Below are 17890 nucleotides of genomic sequence, written 5' to 3'. Positions count from 1 at the left end.
AGGCGAAGATCCCGCCTCATTCCCTCAGCAGCTCGCACGAGCCACCTCTTGGCCGGCCGCCAAAAAAGACCCCGGGACAAGCTCGCGCCCGATGGTGCTCGCGCGCACGGCTTCCCTTCGCTAGCGGCGGTGCGCGCGCGAGCCCCCTGGCGGCGCTCCACCCGCCTCCGCCCCCCTCCCTCCCTCCCTCCCTCCCTTCCAGGCAAGGTAAGAGAGGCGCCGCCGCCTGCTTGGCTTTTGCAAATGCCCGGCATAAGGACTGAAGCGGTGTGGGAAGAAAGTGCGCAGCAGAAACTCCCAAGACAGGTTAACTCGGGGGGAAAAGTCCTGGCTGGCGGTGCCGCTGGTTGCAGCTGCTCAGCGTTAGTCCAGCTGCTGTGGAGGGCAAATCCCGAAGTTGCGCGTGTTGTTTTTTCCCCCTGGACCGAGCGATGGATTGACCGATCTCGCCGGGAGTGAACTTGGTGGCACGAACTCGTGGAGAACGAAAGCGGACTGAAACCGATTCCTTTTTCCGCCCCTTTTCCTCTACGCAGAAGTAAGTGATTCGAATTCAGAGCCGGGTTCCCATTTGGAAAATCCGGGCTGTTTTTAATTTTCATTTTGCTCCCGGGTGTTCTGAAATAGCCGGCTTTGACAGAACTTCGAGGACAATTTATCTACCCATTGATGCGAGGCAGGTTTAGGCGTATAAATCAAATGCTGGTTTGGGAGTCAGTCTGGACTAAGAGGTGAAGCAGGAGCTGAGTTCAAGTGCTGTCTTCGGCACAAACGCCAACTAGGTAGGTGATTTTAGAAGAGTCCAACTTCTCTCAATCTAGGAAGAACGCAGGGGCGAATTTCCATTATTATTATTATTATTATTATTATTATTATTATTATTATTATTACTATTATTACTATTATTATTATTATTATTATTATTATTATTAGTAGTAGTAGTAGTAGTAGTAATGATAATGATAATAGGAAGAGGAAGAGCAGAGGAAGAAGAAGATAACTATCAAACTTCTGGGAACTCCTTTGGGAGTCAAAGAAACATTAAAAAAAATTAGTTCAGTTGATGCCTGTGCATAATGTCCCACTGAGATAAATATCCATAAAACTACAGAATCAAACTTTAAAAGTTTCCAGTTCAATTTATTCAAAGGATTGGATGCTAAAAAGAGATCGTTCTCTCTCTCCTTTGGTTGGGCTTTTTTTTGGGGGGGGGGGGGAGTAAAAATGGAAAGTATGTGTAAAGAGCTGTGGGCATAGAAATTGTGCATGCTTTCCCCAACACAATTAACCGCAAAGACTGATGTATGATGGTAGGTGAACTATGATGACTAAACAACAAGGAAAGACTGTTGCACCGGAGGGAGCTGGTCATTTGATATATGGAAAAAGGAAGGGTGCACTTTTTTGGGGGGGTGTCATTGTTAGAACGACTCATTTAAAGATGTTCTGAGTTTTTAAAAATATGATACAAGGGCAAAAGGCTGATATGAGTCATTTTACCAATTGGCATCCCTCCCCCCCCCCCCACTCCACACACACACTCTACTCACATATTGCATACTTGACTGTTGGGATAATTGGCTAGGTCTTTGCAACAAGCCAAAACGGGTTTGATGAAATGGTATTTTAAATTTGATTTCAGGATTTAGAATAATAAATATTGTATGATTCACAATGAGATCCCCGAAAATTGTGTCCCTTCCCTACAGTAATTCTTAGTCACTGCAACAATCGCAGTTTTTCCTGCCTCTCTTTGTTATTTTGTGTCAGATTTTAGATTATAATGTCCTTGGGAATTATTCTGGGATGGGTTTTTTTGTTTGTTTGTTTGGTACTCACTAAACTTTGTATGGTAGGGTAGAAACAGCATGGATAATACTGATTGGTATTGATGCTTATGCTGTCACCATGCCCACCCAAGATGCTGTATTTCCTTTTTTTAAAAAAATATTTTTTATTAATATTCAAAATAAAGACATGACATGACGTACAACATTTAACATAAAAAGGAGCTACAATTGCTCCGCTCAGCATAGAAGTCTTAATACAGAAAAGAAAAAGTAATTATAGTTTAGATCAGTACGAAAAGTAAACATATCAATGATATATCTCTATATAATATATGCTATCATACAAATGTCAACTTTTCAATATTTTCCATCAATTATATAATTGTAATTTATATTAATTCAGAAAAATAAACTTATCTATCAAATATCTCTATATGGTATATTTCATCTAGTAAATTTAACTATTTAACACTTTAATATCTTTAAAAAAAACTTTAAAAATCTTTTTTCATGTTCCACCAGTTGTAAACCTGCCAAGTTTTATAAAATTCTGTTTCAACTTGGTTATGCTGTATTTCCAGTGTATCTCTTACACTGGTTATTCAGGAAACTTGTTTCATGTCTCCGTTTTTCTAACTTTGGTAGTGATTAATGCGAACAAAATGAACTTTCCATTTGGGAGAAGTTAATAAAAGAGATATTTGCTTCATTAACTGTCAACTGCTGCACGTATTGAGGTGTAAGAGTGTCTTTAAAAACAGGTCCAAAAAACCCCCCATACTATGGAAATTGAGATGCAATGGAATTTTCCCATGAAGTCTCCCATCTGATTTTTTTTCCCCCTTGAAAACTCAGCTGGCTCTGAAAACCGAATAAACAAAATATTCCTCCATGAAGTACGCACCTAGAAACAAACCCTTTAAACACCTCTAATTTCTAAAGTTACTACTGTACTAATTAATTTCTATTCTCGCCACTCTTTTATTGCCTAGCCTGCTTTTTTGTTTCAATAAAATGAACTGTGGTAGCCTCATTATCATTTTTTATTTATTAATTTAATTTATATGCCGCCAAACATCCTCTGGGAGTTGGATGGCATATAAATTAAATTAATAAATAATAAATTAATACATTTTGGATCAGTCACTTTCAAAGATAAGGTTTCTCGGAGAGGAATAGTTGCCTACATCACTTAGTTTGTAAAGTTGGTAAAGAAGAAGGAGAAGTGGGTTTTCTTATGATTCAGCCAACCACATTGTTTTATCTGTTTGGTCAAAAATGAATGGTTGTGTTTGTTTTAGAGCAGTGTTTTCTCAACCTTGGCAATTTTAAGCTTGTATGAACTTCAATTCCCAGGAATTCTGGCTGGGCAAATTCGGGGAGTTGAAGTCCACAGAGCTTTAAGGTGCCAAGCTCCAGAAATACTGCTCTAGAGGGCATGAAGGAGAAGTCTTCTCTGGCTGTGATTTACCCTGAACTCTCTTTCTTTTCATTTATATGAAGGATTGATACAAATCTTAAGCTGCCAGACAACAGAAAGGATTTCGGGAGCCATTGTGAGCTGTTGATGCTAAAGCAATACTTTTATCTCTAGAGATAGGGAGAGTTGGAATTACCATGATTTCAAAACCAGATGGAAAACTGCCTTGGATGCCATTGTGAATATGTTTTGTCAATCTCACCTTGTTTATTGGGGCAAATAAAGGCCCCAATAATTCTGAATATGATCCAGATAAAATGAATATGCTTAAAGTCCCATAAGAGCAGGGGTAGGCTCCACTCAGTTCGGACCAGCTCCCTAAACTGGTAGCAACCCACTGGGATGATGTCACCAAACAGGTGCTGATCCATGGACGCCACCATCTTTTTAAAAAATTGAATATTTTAAAATTCTTTTAAAAAAAATTATTCTGAGCATGTGCAGAAGCTGGGTTTCTGGCACTAAACATGCGGTCGCCATCTTATTTTCAGCTTTCTTTAAAAATATTTTTTAATTTGATTAAAAAAAATAAATTTAATTTTTTAAAAATGTTTTTCATTTTTCCCCCTTCTGAGCATGTTCAGAAGCCGAGTTTCTGGCACTTGTGCATGCGGTCACTATCTTGTTTTTGGATTTTTTTATTATTTATTTTTTTGGATTTTTGTTTTGGCACTGCGCCTGTGTGCATGCGCCCATGAGGTGTGCCATGTGACATGGGAGAAAGCAAACCGGCAGCAAAGTAAATTAGAAACCCCCCTTGCATAGGAGGCATTTTAACTATCACTGCAACTCCGGCACTTAAATCATTTTGCCTCGAATGTATTTTGCCCCGAAAGCATTCCAATGTGGGTGACGACATTCTTTCCCTGATTTAATTGAATGAGTTAATAAAAACATGGTCTGAGTACACCAATAAGCCACTTTTAGTGGGATTCATTATTTTCCTTTCCCTTTCGTCCACCCCCCTCCGAAAGTCCATTCTTTCCAAAGGTATTTAGGTTTACTGAAAGTTAGTTGTCTGGAAAAGTTCACAAAGCGTAGCCATGACAACTCTCGGAAATCAGGGTGACTGAATGGGGTGAGAACAATGGATGGACTTACCATGCAGAAGGAAAGAAAGAAATCCGTCTAGGGATGGAGAAGGAGATCGCAAGCTGCACTCTTATTATTTATGATTTATAAATTTATAAATTTAAAACTGTGAAATGGTACATTACTGCCGTTATATTGCAAAGAGGATAAAAAGGACATGAGTTGAACTGGCCTCAAAGGATATTATCTGTATCAATACATTATATGTAAACAAATATTTTAGGAGCTTTTGTTGAAGTGGCTAAATTAGAATAGAAGTGAAATAACTTTAAAGATTATAGGGTTATGGCAAAAGCTTTACAGGTCTAGATGTCTGTCATTCATTCTGTCTGCATCTGGGACATACCATTTTATACCACAAGTAGACACTGATTTTTGTTTCATTCCCTCAGCAAATTTGGTAGAATCCTACTGGCCATACAGGATAGGGCCTAATGAAGGTAGTCCTCACCTTATGACCACAGCCGAGCCCAACCTTTCTGTTGCTAAACAAGACATGGCGCTAAGTGAGCTTTGCCCCCACTACACGACCTACCTTGCCACTGGGAATCACTGCGGTTGTGTAGTTAGTAATATGGTTGTTAAGTGAATCTGACTTCCAATTGACTTTGCTTGTCAGAACATAGCATGGTGTGTGTGTGTGTGTGTGCGCGCACGCGCATGCGTGTGTCACATGATCCTGGAATACTGCAACCATCCTAAATATACGATTTGTTCATTGTACACTGTTTTATTGTTGTTGTGAGCCGCCACGAGTCTGCGGAGAGGAGCGGCATACAAATCTAAATAATAATAATAATAATAATAATAATAATAATAATAATAATAATAATAATAATAAATATGAGTCAGTTGCCAAGTGCCTGAATTTTAATCACAGGACCACAGGGGTTGCTGTCACTTTTTTCAGTGCTGTTGTAATGTCGAGTGGTCACTAAACAAAGTTTTTTGTAAGTCGAGGACTACCTGTAGAATGTCTCACATTTTATGTCAGATTGCAGTTTGGTGCCAACATGGCCTAGCTCCACAACCACTTGTTTTTCTGCAGTCATTTCTCTTGTTGGATTTATTTTGCCTATGAACAATTATATGAAATTGCAAAGCATGTACTCCTCTATTTTTAAAATCCTTCAATGCACTGGGTTTTGAATATTTTTCCTTGGTCAAACAGAAAAATGTCCGGTATGCAATGTGACACCTGTTGAATTCCTCCACCCACTGATTTTTAAAAAATCTTGTAATGTATAAAATGATTATGTATTTTTCAGAGTACAGTGGTACCTCGTGATACGAACCCCTCGTGATACGAACATTTCGAGATATGAACCCAGGGTTTGGAAATATTTTGCCTCTTCTTACGAACTTTTTTTGACTTACGAACCCACCGCAGATCGCAAAATGGTGCTCCGCTTGGTGCTGCCACCCGGCTGTCACCTTTTGAAACGTGGCCTCCAGGAAGGATGTCTTCGTGACGTCAAAGCTCCGCCCATGGAATTCCCTATTGGGATTCCCCACCTCCGTTTCAGCCTCCAGATTGACCGAAAACGCCACCGCTGATCGCAAAAACGGCGCTCTGCCGGGCGGCGCTGCCCAGCTGTAACCTTCTGAAACAGCTGGGCGCTTCTTGGAGGCCTCCGTAACCTGAACTTTTGCCGAACTTCCGGGTTTGGCGTTCGGGAGAACGGCAAGAAGACCCCTGGCTGTTTCAGAAGGTGACAGGTGGGTGGTGTCGCTTCTCGGCGGCCTCACGAACCTGAAAAGTTCGGCAAAAGTTCGGCTTCGGGTTCGAGAGAACGCCGAGAAGCCCCCCGGCTGTTTCAAAAGGTGACAGCAAGGCGGCGGCGCCCAGCGGAGCACCATTTTGCGATTTCCCCCCCCCCCTTGCACGCATTAAGCGCTTTTACATTGTTTCCTATGGGAAACATTGTTTCGTCTTACGAACTTTTCGCCTTACGAACCTCCTTCCGGAACCAATTAAGTTCATAAGACGAGGTATTACTGTATAAGACACACCTAAAAGAGATGGAAAATTTGAGCGCATCTTATATTCTGAATGTAGCTTTTTCGAAGCTTTTTTCCCCATCCCTAACAAGGTGCTAACAAACTTTCCTGTTCTTCCCAGATTGCAGACTTGTTTTCATTGCTACTTGCTCTAAAAAAAAAGTTTTTTTGGCCCTAACGAGGTGCTTATGATCTTCCCAGCTTGCAGGATTTTTTCATTGTTACTTGGAATAAGTTTTTTTCCTGCCCTAAGTCTTTGCAGGCTTGTTTTCATTGCTACTCCCTCTAAAAATTTTTATCAGCCTTAACCAGGGGATAAAATAATGTGCTGAAGCTGACCAGACTAAGGATGCTAGCCAGATGAATACCTGGCAGGTAGATTCCTCCCCGCCCTATTGTCCTCCCCAAAAACTAAGGTGCAACTTATACACCAGTGCGTCTTATACTCCCAAAATACGGTAAATGGGTGGCTGGACTGCAGGACGGCAAAATTCAGTCAGCTTCCTGCATCTCCCTCAGTTACAAGAATGCTCTTGAGATATGAAGACATTATAGGCAGTCTCTGTGTTGGATGGTTGTATCCCTATGCAGGTTGTCTTTGACTTACAACATTTTTTTGCGACCATCCAAAGTTACAACAGCACTGAAATAGTGACTTATTATCATTTTTCACAGTTACAACCAGGCGGGGGTTCCAAATGACCAGCGCTACTGGTGCTGATGTGTGCGCTGCTCCGGATGACTGGCGGGCAGGCACACATTGGAGTGAGATTTGGCTTCTGCGCATGTGCAGGAAGCAAATCTCGTGAGAAGATGGGCAGGCGTGTGGGATTTTGGTGGGTTTTTTTGCTTCCGCACATGCGCAGAAGCCAAATCTCTCTCCAACTTGCCCGCCGTTCACCTGGAGCTATGTATGCAGCTCCATTTCTGCTATCGGTGCGGCAACCTCCCCCCTCCCCGTTCCAGTAGGAACCCAATACTGGTTCCAACCTTTGCAGCAGCCCCATGGTCATGTGATCAACATTCAGATGCTTGGCAACGGGTTCATATTTAGGACCATTGCTGTGTCCCAAGATCATGTCATCAACTTTCGCGACCTTCTGACAAGCAAGGTCAGTGGGGAAGCCAGATGCACTTAACAATCCAATAGCTAACTTTCTCAGTTGCAATGATTTGCTTAACAGCTGTGGCGAGAAATATCATAAAATTGGGCAAAACTCACTTAACAAATGTCTCACTTAACAACATAAATTTTGGACTCAATTGAGGTCGTAAGTTGACAACTACCTGTATTTCATCCCTGTGTGACCTTCTGCCCCTCTTTCAAAAGGCCAAGAGAAGCTGGGATGAGATCTAACACCTCTAGATTGTTTAAATGGCAAGAAGTAACTCTTACCAGCTTAACTTACGAAAAATTGTATTTTTCTACCATTTTGTAATTGGCACAGCCAGCTTATGCTAACCATTTCCTGATAGGAATTATGACAGGTTCTCACAATTCCAAATGTATTTAGCACTCCAAAATATTTGCCTAACCCTAGGACAGTGATGGCGAACCTATGGCACGGGTGCCACAGGCGGCACGCAGAGCCATATCTGCTGGCACATGAGCTGTTGCCCTTGCTCAGCTGATATGTGCATGAATGTGCTAGCTAGCTGGTTTTTGGCTTGCATAGGGGCTCTTGGATGGCTTTCCTGGCTTCCAGAGAGCCTCTGAGGGGTGGGGGGGCATTTTTACCCTCCCCCAACTCTAGGAAAGCCTTTGGAGCCTGGGGAGAGCGAAACAGGAGCCTACTTGGCCCACCAGAAGTTGAGAAAAGGCTGTTTTTGACCTCCAGAGGGCCTCCAGGGGGTGGGGGAAGCTGTTTTTGCCCTCTCCAGGCATTGAATTATGGGTGTGGGCACTCGTGCATGTGTGATAGCATGCACAAACGCTTTTTTGGTACCCAAGGAAAAGCCCTAGGCTGTCATTTTATTTCAAGCAAGTCTGAATATAAAGTAATGTAAGTTGGATAATTCTGACCAGAATTTCAAAACTGGTGGACTAAACTCATGATTGGTAAATTCTCAACAAAAATCAGAGCCCTAAAAATTGTGCAGGTGAAAAGTATTTTGGCTAGGCCAGTGTAACTACCGCTTGCCAAAGTGCTGAGCCACATGAACCCATCAAAGGGCTATAACAGCTTCCTATTGGGAACTAATAGCATTATTGGGGGCTTTTAAGTTTAGAAGGAAGGCAATTAAGAGGCTGTGATAGAAATACAGTGATACCTCATCTTACAAATGCCTCGTCATACAAACTTTTCGAGATACAAACCTGGGGTTTAAGATTTTTTTGCCTCTTCTTACAAACTATTTTCACCTTACAAACCCACCGCCACCGCTGGGATGCCCCGCCTCCGGACTTCCGTTGCCACCGAAGCACCCGTTTTTGCACTGCTGGGATTCCCCTGAGGCTCCCCTCCATGGGAAACCCCACCTCCGGACTTCCGTGTTTTTGTGATGCTGCAGGGGAATCCCAGCAGTGCAAAAATGGGCACTTCACTGGCAACAGAAGTCCGGAGGTGGGGTTTCCCAGCGAGGGGAGTCTCAGTGAAATCGCAGCATCGCAAAAACACAGAAGTCTGGAGGTGGGATTTCCCATGGAGGGGAGCCTCAGGGAAATCCCAGCAGTGCAAAAACAGGCGCATCGGCTGGCAAAAGGGGTGAATTTTGGGCTTGCACGCATTAATCGCTTTTCCATTGATTCCTATGGGAAACATTGTTTTGTCTTACAAACTTTTCACCTTAAGAACCTCGTTCCGGAACCAATTAAGTTTGTAAGACAAGGTATCACTGTACATAAATCACACCAAAATGTAGGTTGGTGCCAAATTCATCCAGTGACACTTAAAAGTGATTGATTCAGCATGGGCAAAAGAAATCACTTTTTCATTGTAATGGAACTTAAAATGATTCTGGACTTCGCTAGGATAGGATATGACAATAGCTGGCAGATTAATTGACTTTAGTAGGTCAATAGACAGATTCGTATATAATATTGCTATTGGTAGTTGATAATCATGATAGCTGATTCTTGCAGAGGCAGTTTGTGGCAGGGACATGTACTTTCATGTTCTGTTTTGAATTCTCTCTGGTTGACCAGAATCCCAGACTAGGCAGTTCTGCAATCTGCTTAATACTCTTTTTTTCTTCTTAATACTCTGAGCTCGATCCCTTCTGTTGAAATATTAATAATCTTTTCTGCAGATCATTTGGCGATGATGTTCTTCTCAGGAAAAAGGAAACTGCAATTCTCTTTCTTCAAGTGAAACCAGTTTTCAGTTCAATAGTAGCAAACCCACTAAATTTCATTCTTCTCTGCAGACTTTTTTTTTTTTTTTTAAATTAACCTGACCAGAAAATGTCTTTCAAGATATTATTGTTTAAGCGGAAAATATATGAACCAAAATTAAATGCTGTTGGAGTGACCAGCGAAAATTTCTAACTTCTCAAATGGTGCAGCACTTTGGATCAAAAGATTAAAAAGGGGTTCCTGAGAGTCTTACAACCACAATTGAGCCCAAAATTTCTGTTGCTAAGTGAGACGTTTTTTAAATGAGATCTGCCCCATTTTACAACCTCGTTTCCCACAGTTGTTAAGTGAATGACTGAAGTTGTTAAGTTAGAAGTGCAATGGCTAAGTGCATCTGGCTTCCCCATTGACTTTGCTTGTCAAAAACTTACAAAAAGGGATTGTATGCCCCCCAGGACACTGCAACGGTCATAAATATGAGTCAGCTTCTTAATTTTGATCATATGACCATGGAGAATGCTGCAGTGGTCATAAGTTTGCAAAAAGGATCATAAGGCATTTTTTCAGTGGCATTGAAACTTCAAACAGTCACCAAATGAACTGATGTAAGACGAGGACTTTTTAAAGTGGCTGCATCTTTTTCTAGGATCATAAGAGTCCCCTTCAAAGCAGTAGTATAATCTTTGAAAATTCAGGTTTTCTCTTAAGTTACAGACAAGTGATGCATACTTAAGCCTTGCGTATTTTTGGCCTTTCAATATGGAGGCACTGTAGAGTTCTTATAACAGTTAGTCTTGGATATCTCAAAGGTGCTTTTTCAAGAGGCAATTGGACTTTCTGGGTTTTTTAAAGACTTTCTTTTGCTTCTCATTCAAGAAGCTTCTTGAAAAAGAAGATGGATGACCTGTGGGACATCTGGGACCTGAATAACTGAGAATCTCCATAGACCAGTGATGGCAAACCTATGGTGTAACTATGGAGCCATATCTGCCAGCACATGAGCCGTTGCCTTAGCTCAGCTTGAACGTGCATGTGTGTGCCGGCCAGCTGATTTTTGGTTTGCACAGAGGCTCTGAGAGGGCATTTTTGGCTTACAAAGAGCCTCCGAGGGGTGGGGGAGGGTTTTTTATTTTTACCCTCCCCAGGCCCCAGGAAAGCTTTTGGAGCGTGGGGAGGGCGAAACACAAGCCTATTGGGCCCACGAGAATTTGGGAAACAGGCCGTTTCCAGCCTCCAAAGGGCCTCTATTTCTATATATCTATATCTACACACACACACACTATCAACAGCAGAGAACAGTTTAATTTCAGAGTTCAGAGCACAGAGTGGGCTGAGCCACGCCCAGCCTTCTAGCTTAAGTTTCAATTTCAATTCTCTGCACAGACTCAGATGTGTTTAAGCTCTCATTGGCTGACTTAGTTGCTATGCCTATTCATTGGCTGACCTTGTTACCGTGTCTCTCCCAGCTCATGAATATTTTAACACTGTGGCAAAAAAAAGGTTGCAAAATTGGGCCTGACTCACTTAACAAGCCTCTTTGTTTAGCTATAAAAATGCTAGTCCCAATGGTGATTATGAGTCGGGGATTACCTGTACCTCTTATTGCCAAACTATTCAAGACCGCTAGCATTTTACTTTTTTAATGAAGGGTATGATCCTAAATAATTTCATGAGGAAATTAATATGAAATGAATGAGGCTTTAAAATAAATGTGTATTTTAAAGTTTAATAAAACTTTGCTTAAGATTAATGACTGTCCCAGAGGTAATTGTACTATTGTACATTAAAAGAAAAGGATACAAGACAAGGAGATGAAAAGAATGTTTTTGTTGGTCCAGGCATCTGTTTTTGTTATGGTTTTAGGCATCCCCTGGTAATAAGAGAAGAGAGCTTGTTTCCAGAGATGCATTTTAAATAGTTCTGCAGTCCTTTGAAGTGTCTCAGAGCGGAATCCCTCTTTTATTTGATCTGGATCCCATTATTGTTATCAAACACATAACATGAGCAGCAAAAAACAAAGATTTAGGTCAGAAGAAAACTTTTTGTAATCAGGGCCTAAATCAAATCTGACAAGACTTTGCAACTGTTATTCGGGTAGTTCTCTACTGGCGACATTTCGCTTAGTGACAGTTCGAAGCCACAGTTATGACCATTGCACCATCCCCAAGACTGTGTGATTTATATTTGGATGCTTGACAACTGACTCATATTTATGATGATTTATGATGATTTCCTGGGGTCACATGACCCCCTTTTGCGATATTCTGACAGGCAATTAAAGTTTGTTGCAGAAAAATCAATTTCCAGAAGCACATACAGATGACTGATTCAGCTGGATTCATTAACTTCTTTATAACCATAACAGATGAATTTACCATTAGCAGAATTCTTCTTCAAGCAGTTATAGATAGCAGAGAACAGTTAGTTTCATTTCAGCAGAGTTCAGAGTGGACTGAGAGTACAGGGAGGAGAGTGCAGGGTGGACTGAGCCATGCCCAGCCCTAAGCTTAAACTTTCAGTTTTGATGCTCGGCACAGACTCAAAAGTGTTTAGCTCTCATTGGCTGACTTAGTTGCTATGCCTATTCATTGGCTGACCTTGTTAACACTGGCTTCCCCAGTCATGAACACTCTAACACGGGTTACTAACTTAACAACTGCGGCGAGCCACTTGACCAGTTAACAGATTTCTCACTTAGCAACATAAATTTTGGACTCAGTTGTGGTCATAGGTTATGAACTACCTTTATTCAGTCTGTTCCAACAGGTATTCCAATATCCATTGACAAACCAAAAGTTATATTGATTAATTTATTTTTATGTCCTATTAATTTAGTACTTATCACTGAGCCAAGTTTGATTGATAATATGGACAAATGCTTATTTTCTTGGGTGGTATAACTTCTGTCTTCTCTTTCTTTGTTCTTTAACCCTGCTCACATAATCAGTGGTTGGATTCCAAATCTTTTTCTACCTGTTCTATGTGTGTGTGCTTTGCCGGAACTGGCTGAATACCACCTCTGTTCACAATATCTTTATAGAGTTGTGTTTTTTTTAAAAAGAGGAATTTACACGGAGAGCCCAGGTTTTGATACATTCACTTTTGTTTACTTAATTTCAACAGTGCTGTATTTTGGGATATGACCAAGTCCTTCCCTGGCCTTCAGTTTTTCAGCAACATTCTATCGGATAATCTCATATGATGGCTAAGGCAACCTGCCAAAATTAAAAATCAGCAAATGTTTATTTCTCACAATGTTTTAGAAGATTTATTTATTTATTATTTATTTACTAGATTTTTATGCCGTCCTTCTCGAGGCGGCATACAACATTAAAAATAACAATATATAAGAAATCTAATCTCTCTAAAATATATGAAAATTTACTAAAAACATTTTTTTTAAAACACCCACATACGCTCACATACATTCATCCAACCCAATCATATCTCATCTCATATGGACCGGAGACAGTCTCATCATACCCATACTCCTATTATGGCTATATGACAATGATGGCAAATCTTTCTTGTTTCGGATGCCAAAAGTGTGTGTGCGTGCGTGATCGCTTGTGTGCATGTGCTCACACCCATAGTGCAATTTCTTCTCCCCCCATGTGCATTCGCACAAACCTCCCCCCCCCACTGCTCTCTTCACTGAAGCCTCCGGACTTCCGGTAGGCCCGTTGGGTTCTTTTTCACTGTCCCCAGGTGGCAGAAATTTGGCCTTGTTCGCCGAACCAGTAATTATTATTATTATTATTATTATTATTATTATTATTATTATTATTATTTAGATTTGTATGCCACCCCTCTCCGTAGACTTGGGGCGGCTCACAGCAATAATAAAAACAATGTACAACAAATCTAATATTTAAAAATATCTAAAAAACCCTTATTTCAAAAGCAAGACAGACACACAAACATACCATGCATAAACTATATAGGCCTGGGTGAGATGTCTCAATTCCCCCATGCCTGAAGGCAGAGGTGGGTTTTAAGGAAAAGGCAAGGAGGGTGGGGGCAGTCCTAATCTCCGGGGGGAGCTGGTTCCATAGGGTCGGGGCTGCCACAGAGAAGGCTCTTCCCCTGGGTCCCGCCAGACGACATTGTTTAATCCAGTGATTTTCAACCTTTTTTGAGCTGCGGCACATTTTTTACATATACAAAATCATGGGGCACATTGAGTGGGGGGGGAGTGGGGGGGCTAAAAAAAGTCTGGACATTCTCTCTCTCTTCCTCCTTTTCGCTCTATTTCTCTCCTTTCTCTCTCTTCCTTCCTCTCTCTCTCCATCCCTCTTTCTTTCTCTCTTCCTTCCTTCCTCTTTTTTGCTCTCTTTCTCTCTCCCTCCTTCCCTCCCCCTCTCTCTCTCTCGCTTTCTTTCTCTCTCGCTTTCTTTCTCTCTCTCTTTCTCTCTTACTTTCTTTCTCTCTCCTCTCTCTCTTGTTTTCTTTCTCTCCCTCTCTCTTGCTTTCTTTCGCTCTCCCTCTTTCTCTTGCTGAGCTTCGCGGCACACCTGACCATGTCTCGCGGCACACTAGTGTGCCACGGCACACTGGTTGAAAAACACTGGTTTAGTCGACGGGACCCAGGGAAGGCCAACTCTGTGGGACTTAACTGGTCGCTGGGATTCGTGCGGCAGAAGTATCTACCAATAATGATGGCCGGCTTGGCAGGCCCCCAAACTGATTCTCCACTCATGTCTACCATGAGTCAATCTGTAAATTTCTCCAAAATCATCATGCGCAATAATAAAAACATTTATTAATTAAACTTAACTCCAAACAATAGATTGTTTATTATGGTTAATCCATAACCTTCTATGGAAAAGACTACTGTTCCTGTGTCAGAATTGATGAAATATTTTTTTATTTAGCTGAAACAAAAATTTTCAGACGTTCTCTTGGTTACATTGTCTGATCAAACAGCCATGGAAATATCTATTTTTTCATTTGCTTTGGCTTGATGCTTGTTTACCATGGCCTCCTCTAAAATTGAGCCCAGAGAATGTTTAGGTCATTCTGGGAAAATAATAATTTCAACTTCTGTAAAAGTAGTTTACAAATTTAAAAAAGTTATAAAAGTTGCCAATTCATTTGGACTATAGAAAAAAAAAGTATACATAAATTTTGATTGCTCTTGAATGGATAGTGCAAGCCACAGGGTTAGCTGGATCCGAAGCAAAATAACAAAACTGTCTGATTATCTTCAGCCTCTTTAAAAACAACTTTGATGTGTAGAAAACAATAGTAGTTTAACATTGCCCTTTAATAAGTTGACTGATCCAGCTGCTGTAAAAGGCATAACTTTAGGGGCTGATTCAAAACTGGCAACTCTAATAGACCTCATTATAATTTTTGTCATGTAAAGAACTGACAGATAATCCAGTCTGCCAAGGAAAATAGCCTGAAGCTATATGGTTTGCAGAGCTAGCAACTTCTTACTGGGGATGGCACATCAGCAAACCTGGGGCATCCAGAGGCTCATTTCCATATCTCTTTGTAAGAAAACCTTCCTGCATCTTACTCCATCCTTTGAAGTTGTTTGAGTAAGCTTTCCCTGGCAAGGGAAGAAAAAAAGAATATTTCCTACCTTTTTTCGGTTGTTAAGTAGTACTTATTTTCTGAAGACCTTTGCATTTTAAGGTTTAAGCTGCAAAATCGGTAATGTCTACACTTTTCAGACTTGGCAAAAGCTACAACTTTTGCTTGTTGGAAGTATCATTAAAGTATCTACCAGCATCTTTTTCCTTGGTTGTTGGTTTGCTCTAGAAGTGATGAACATTATGCAAAAGGAATCATTGAAGCCAAGAGGCTTAAATTGCTATCATGGTGGATTTGATTTAAATCAAGTCGATTTTAAAAAATCACGATTTAAATCACTACTAGTAAAAAGGCTTGATTTAAGTCATAATTTTCAAAGAGCCACTGTCATCATTGTCCTGCAGTGGTTCCCCTGACCTGCAGTTGACTCACCGAAATGTTGTAGAATATACAGCCTCATGCTACATATCTAAGCTCCATTTCATGCTGAATAAACTAAATTGTTAATGTATCTTAAATAGAAACATAGAAGACTGACGGCAGAAAAAGACCTCATGATCCATCTAGTCTGCCCTTATACTATTTTCTGTATTTTATCTTAGGATGGATATATGTTTATCCCAGGCATGTTTAAATTCAGTTACTGTGGATTTACCAACCACGTCTGCTGGAAGTTTGTTCCAAGGATCTACTACTCTTTCAGTAAAATAATATTTTCTCACGTTGCTTTTGATCTTTCTCCCAACTAACTTCAGATTGTGTCCCCTTGTTGTTGTGTTCACTTTCCTATTAAAAATACTTCCCTCCTGGACCTTATTTAACCCTTTAACATATTTAAATGTTTCGATCATGTCCCCCCTTTTCCTTCTGTCCTCCAGACTATACAGATTGAGTTCATTAAGTCTTTCCTGATAGGTTTTATGCTTAAGACCTTCCACCAAAACTATCTTTAGAGAGATTTTTATTCCAAAAGCACATTATCATTGTTGTTGTTGTTGTTGTTGTTGTTATTATTATTATTAATTAAATTTGTATGCCGCCCTTTTCCGAAGACTCGGGGCGGCTTTCTTTATTAAAATATATATTTTAATAAAATTTTATTAAAATAAATTTGATTTTAAAAAATCCAATTTAATTTAAAAAAAAATCTAAAAAATCTGTTTCTCTAAAAAAAATGGATTTTTATTCACTCTGATTGCCACAGAATCACATGTGGTCCCCAAAACTTCGGGTATGCAACTGCCAGACAACTGCAAAAGTTGTCTTTAGTTTTAATTTTTATGTGGCATTAACAATAAATGCAGGGGGATTAGAATTCATTTAACCACAGCCCCCCCCCTCCATGTTCAGCAGAAAACTACCAACAAGATGAAATGTAGCCCTGAGTTTGAAGGGTGGGGGGAAGAAAACTTTTCTTTTCTTCAACAAAGATAACACTTAAGATTAGCATCTCAGTGTCTCTTTCCAGATTTTTTTTTTGTCAAGCCAGTTTCAGGACTGCAATTCTACATAGGTTTCTCTAGAAGTCAGATACAGGGTGGGATAATAGATAATTTCTATGTTAATTACTTAGCTTGTACTTTGCGCCTGGGAGTCTGTTTATCACATGTATAGATAATTCACTAAGACATGGGGACCTGTAGAATAAATAGATAATTTGTAAACAGGTTTCTGGAATAAATATTAAAAATGAGGATATTATTCCCTGTGCATGACCTCTACTGTAGCTACTTCTGATGACCTATTTCATTAACACTTCCATAACTTCCAAACATCTAGAGAGGTTACAAAATGAAAATAACAAAGTGCTTCACAATGGTAACCTTGAAAAGTATGCATGCTGTTCTCAAAAATTGCTTAAAATGTAAAATCAGCACCAACATCCAGCGCCCCAAATTAAAATGCTATACGGCAAACAAAAGGGAACCTCTTTGAGAAATGTTTTCCATGAATGATACGCTACAATGAAAAGGTCCTTTCTCTGGAAGATACCTACTAAAGTGTAGTAAGTGGAGCATTCTGCCATAAGTTCTGTGACTTTTTTCTTTCCATTTCATTTATTACAATTGATTTCTCTCTTACAATCTTATTTAAGCCCCCTTCAATTTGCTTCTGTTATGAAAAGCTATTCCAATAATGCATCTTTATTTTACCCTTTCTGAATAGAAAAACTATCCCAACCCATGAATAAGTCTTCAGAGAGGGGCGGCATACAAATCGAATAAATAATAATAATAAAAAAAAGATCCCACTTATTATTACCCAAGATCCAAAGTTTATATATACAGTGGTACCTCTACCTAAAAAAACCTCTACTCACAAACTTTTCTAGATAAGAACTGGGTGTTCAAGATTTTTTTGCCTCTTCTCAAGAGCCATTTTCCACTTACAAACCCGAGCCTCCGAAATTGTAACCGGAAGGGGCAGGGAGAAGCCTCCGTGGGGCCTCTCTAGGAATCTCCTGGAAGGAAACAGGGCCGCAAAAGGCAGGGAGAAGCCTCTGTGGGGCCTCTCTAGGAATCTCCTGGGAGGAAACAGGGCTGGAAAAGGCAGGGAGAAGCCTCCCTGGGGCCTCTCTAGGAATCTCAAGGGAGGAAACAGGGCCTCCACCCTCCCTGTGGTTTCCCCTATCACACACATTATTTGCTTTTACATTGATTCCTATGGGAAAAATTGCTTCTTCTTACAAAC

At 40.4% G+C, this 17890-nt stretch overlaps 1 protein-coding gene across 1 annotated transcript in view; it reads left to right on the top strand.

The window, feature by feature from the left end:
• Window positions 1-239: 239 nt before the first annotated feature.
• BCAR3 (BCAR3 adaptor protein, NSP family member) overlaps window positions 240-17890 on the top strand; it is a 138773-nt gene continuing 121122 nt past the window's right edge. The window contains exon 1 of the mRNA XM_070746494.1: window positions 240-538. The gene's annotated coding sequence lies outside the window, so the exon portion shown is untranslated. The remainder of the gene's footprint in view (window positions 539-17890) is intronic.

The sequence above is a fragment of the Erythrolamprus reginae genome, chromosome 3, assembly GCF_031021105.1.
Source record: "Erythrolamprus reginae isolate rEryReg1 chromosome 3, rEryReg1.hap1, whole genome shotgun sequence".
Lineage (NCBI taxonomy): Eukaryota > Metazoa > Chordata > Lepidosauria > Squamata > Dipsadidae > Erythrolamprus > Erythrolamprus reginae.
The sequence above is the reverse complement of the archived record's forward strand: the minus strand, read 5'-3'. Positions and strand labels throughout refer to the sequence as shown.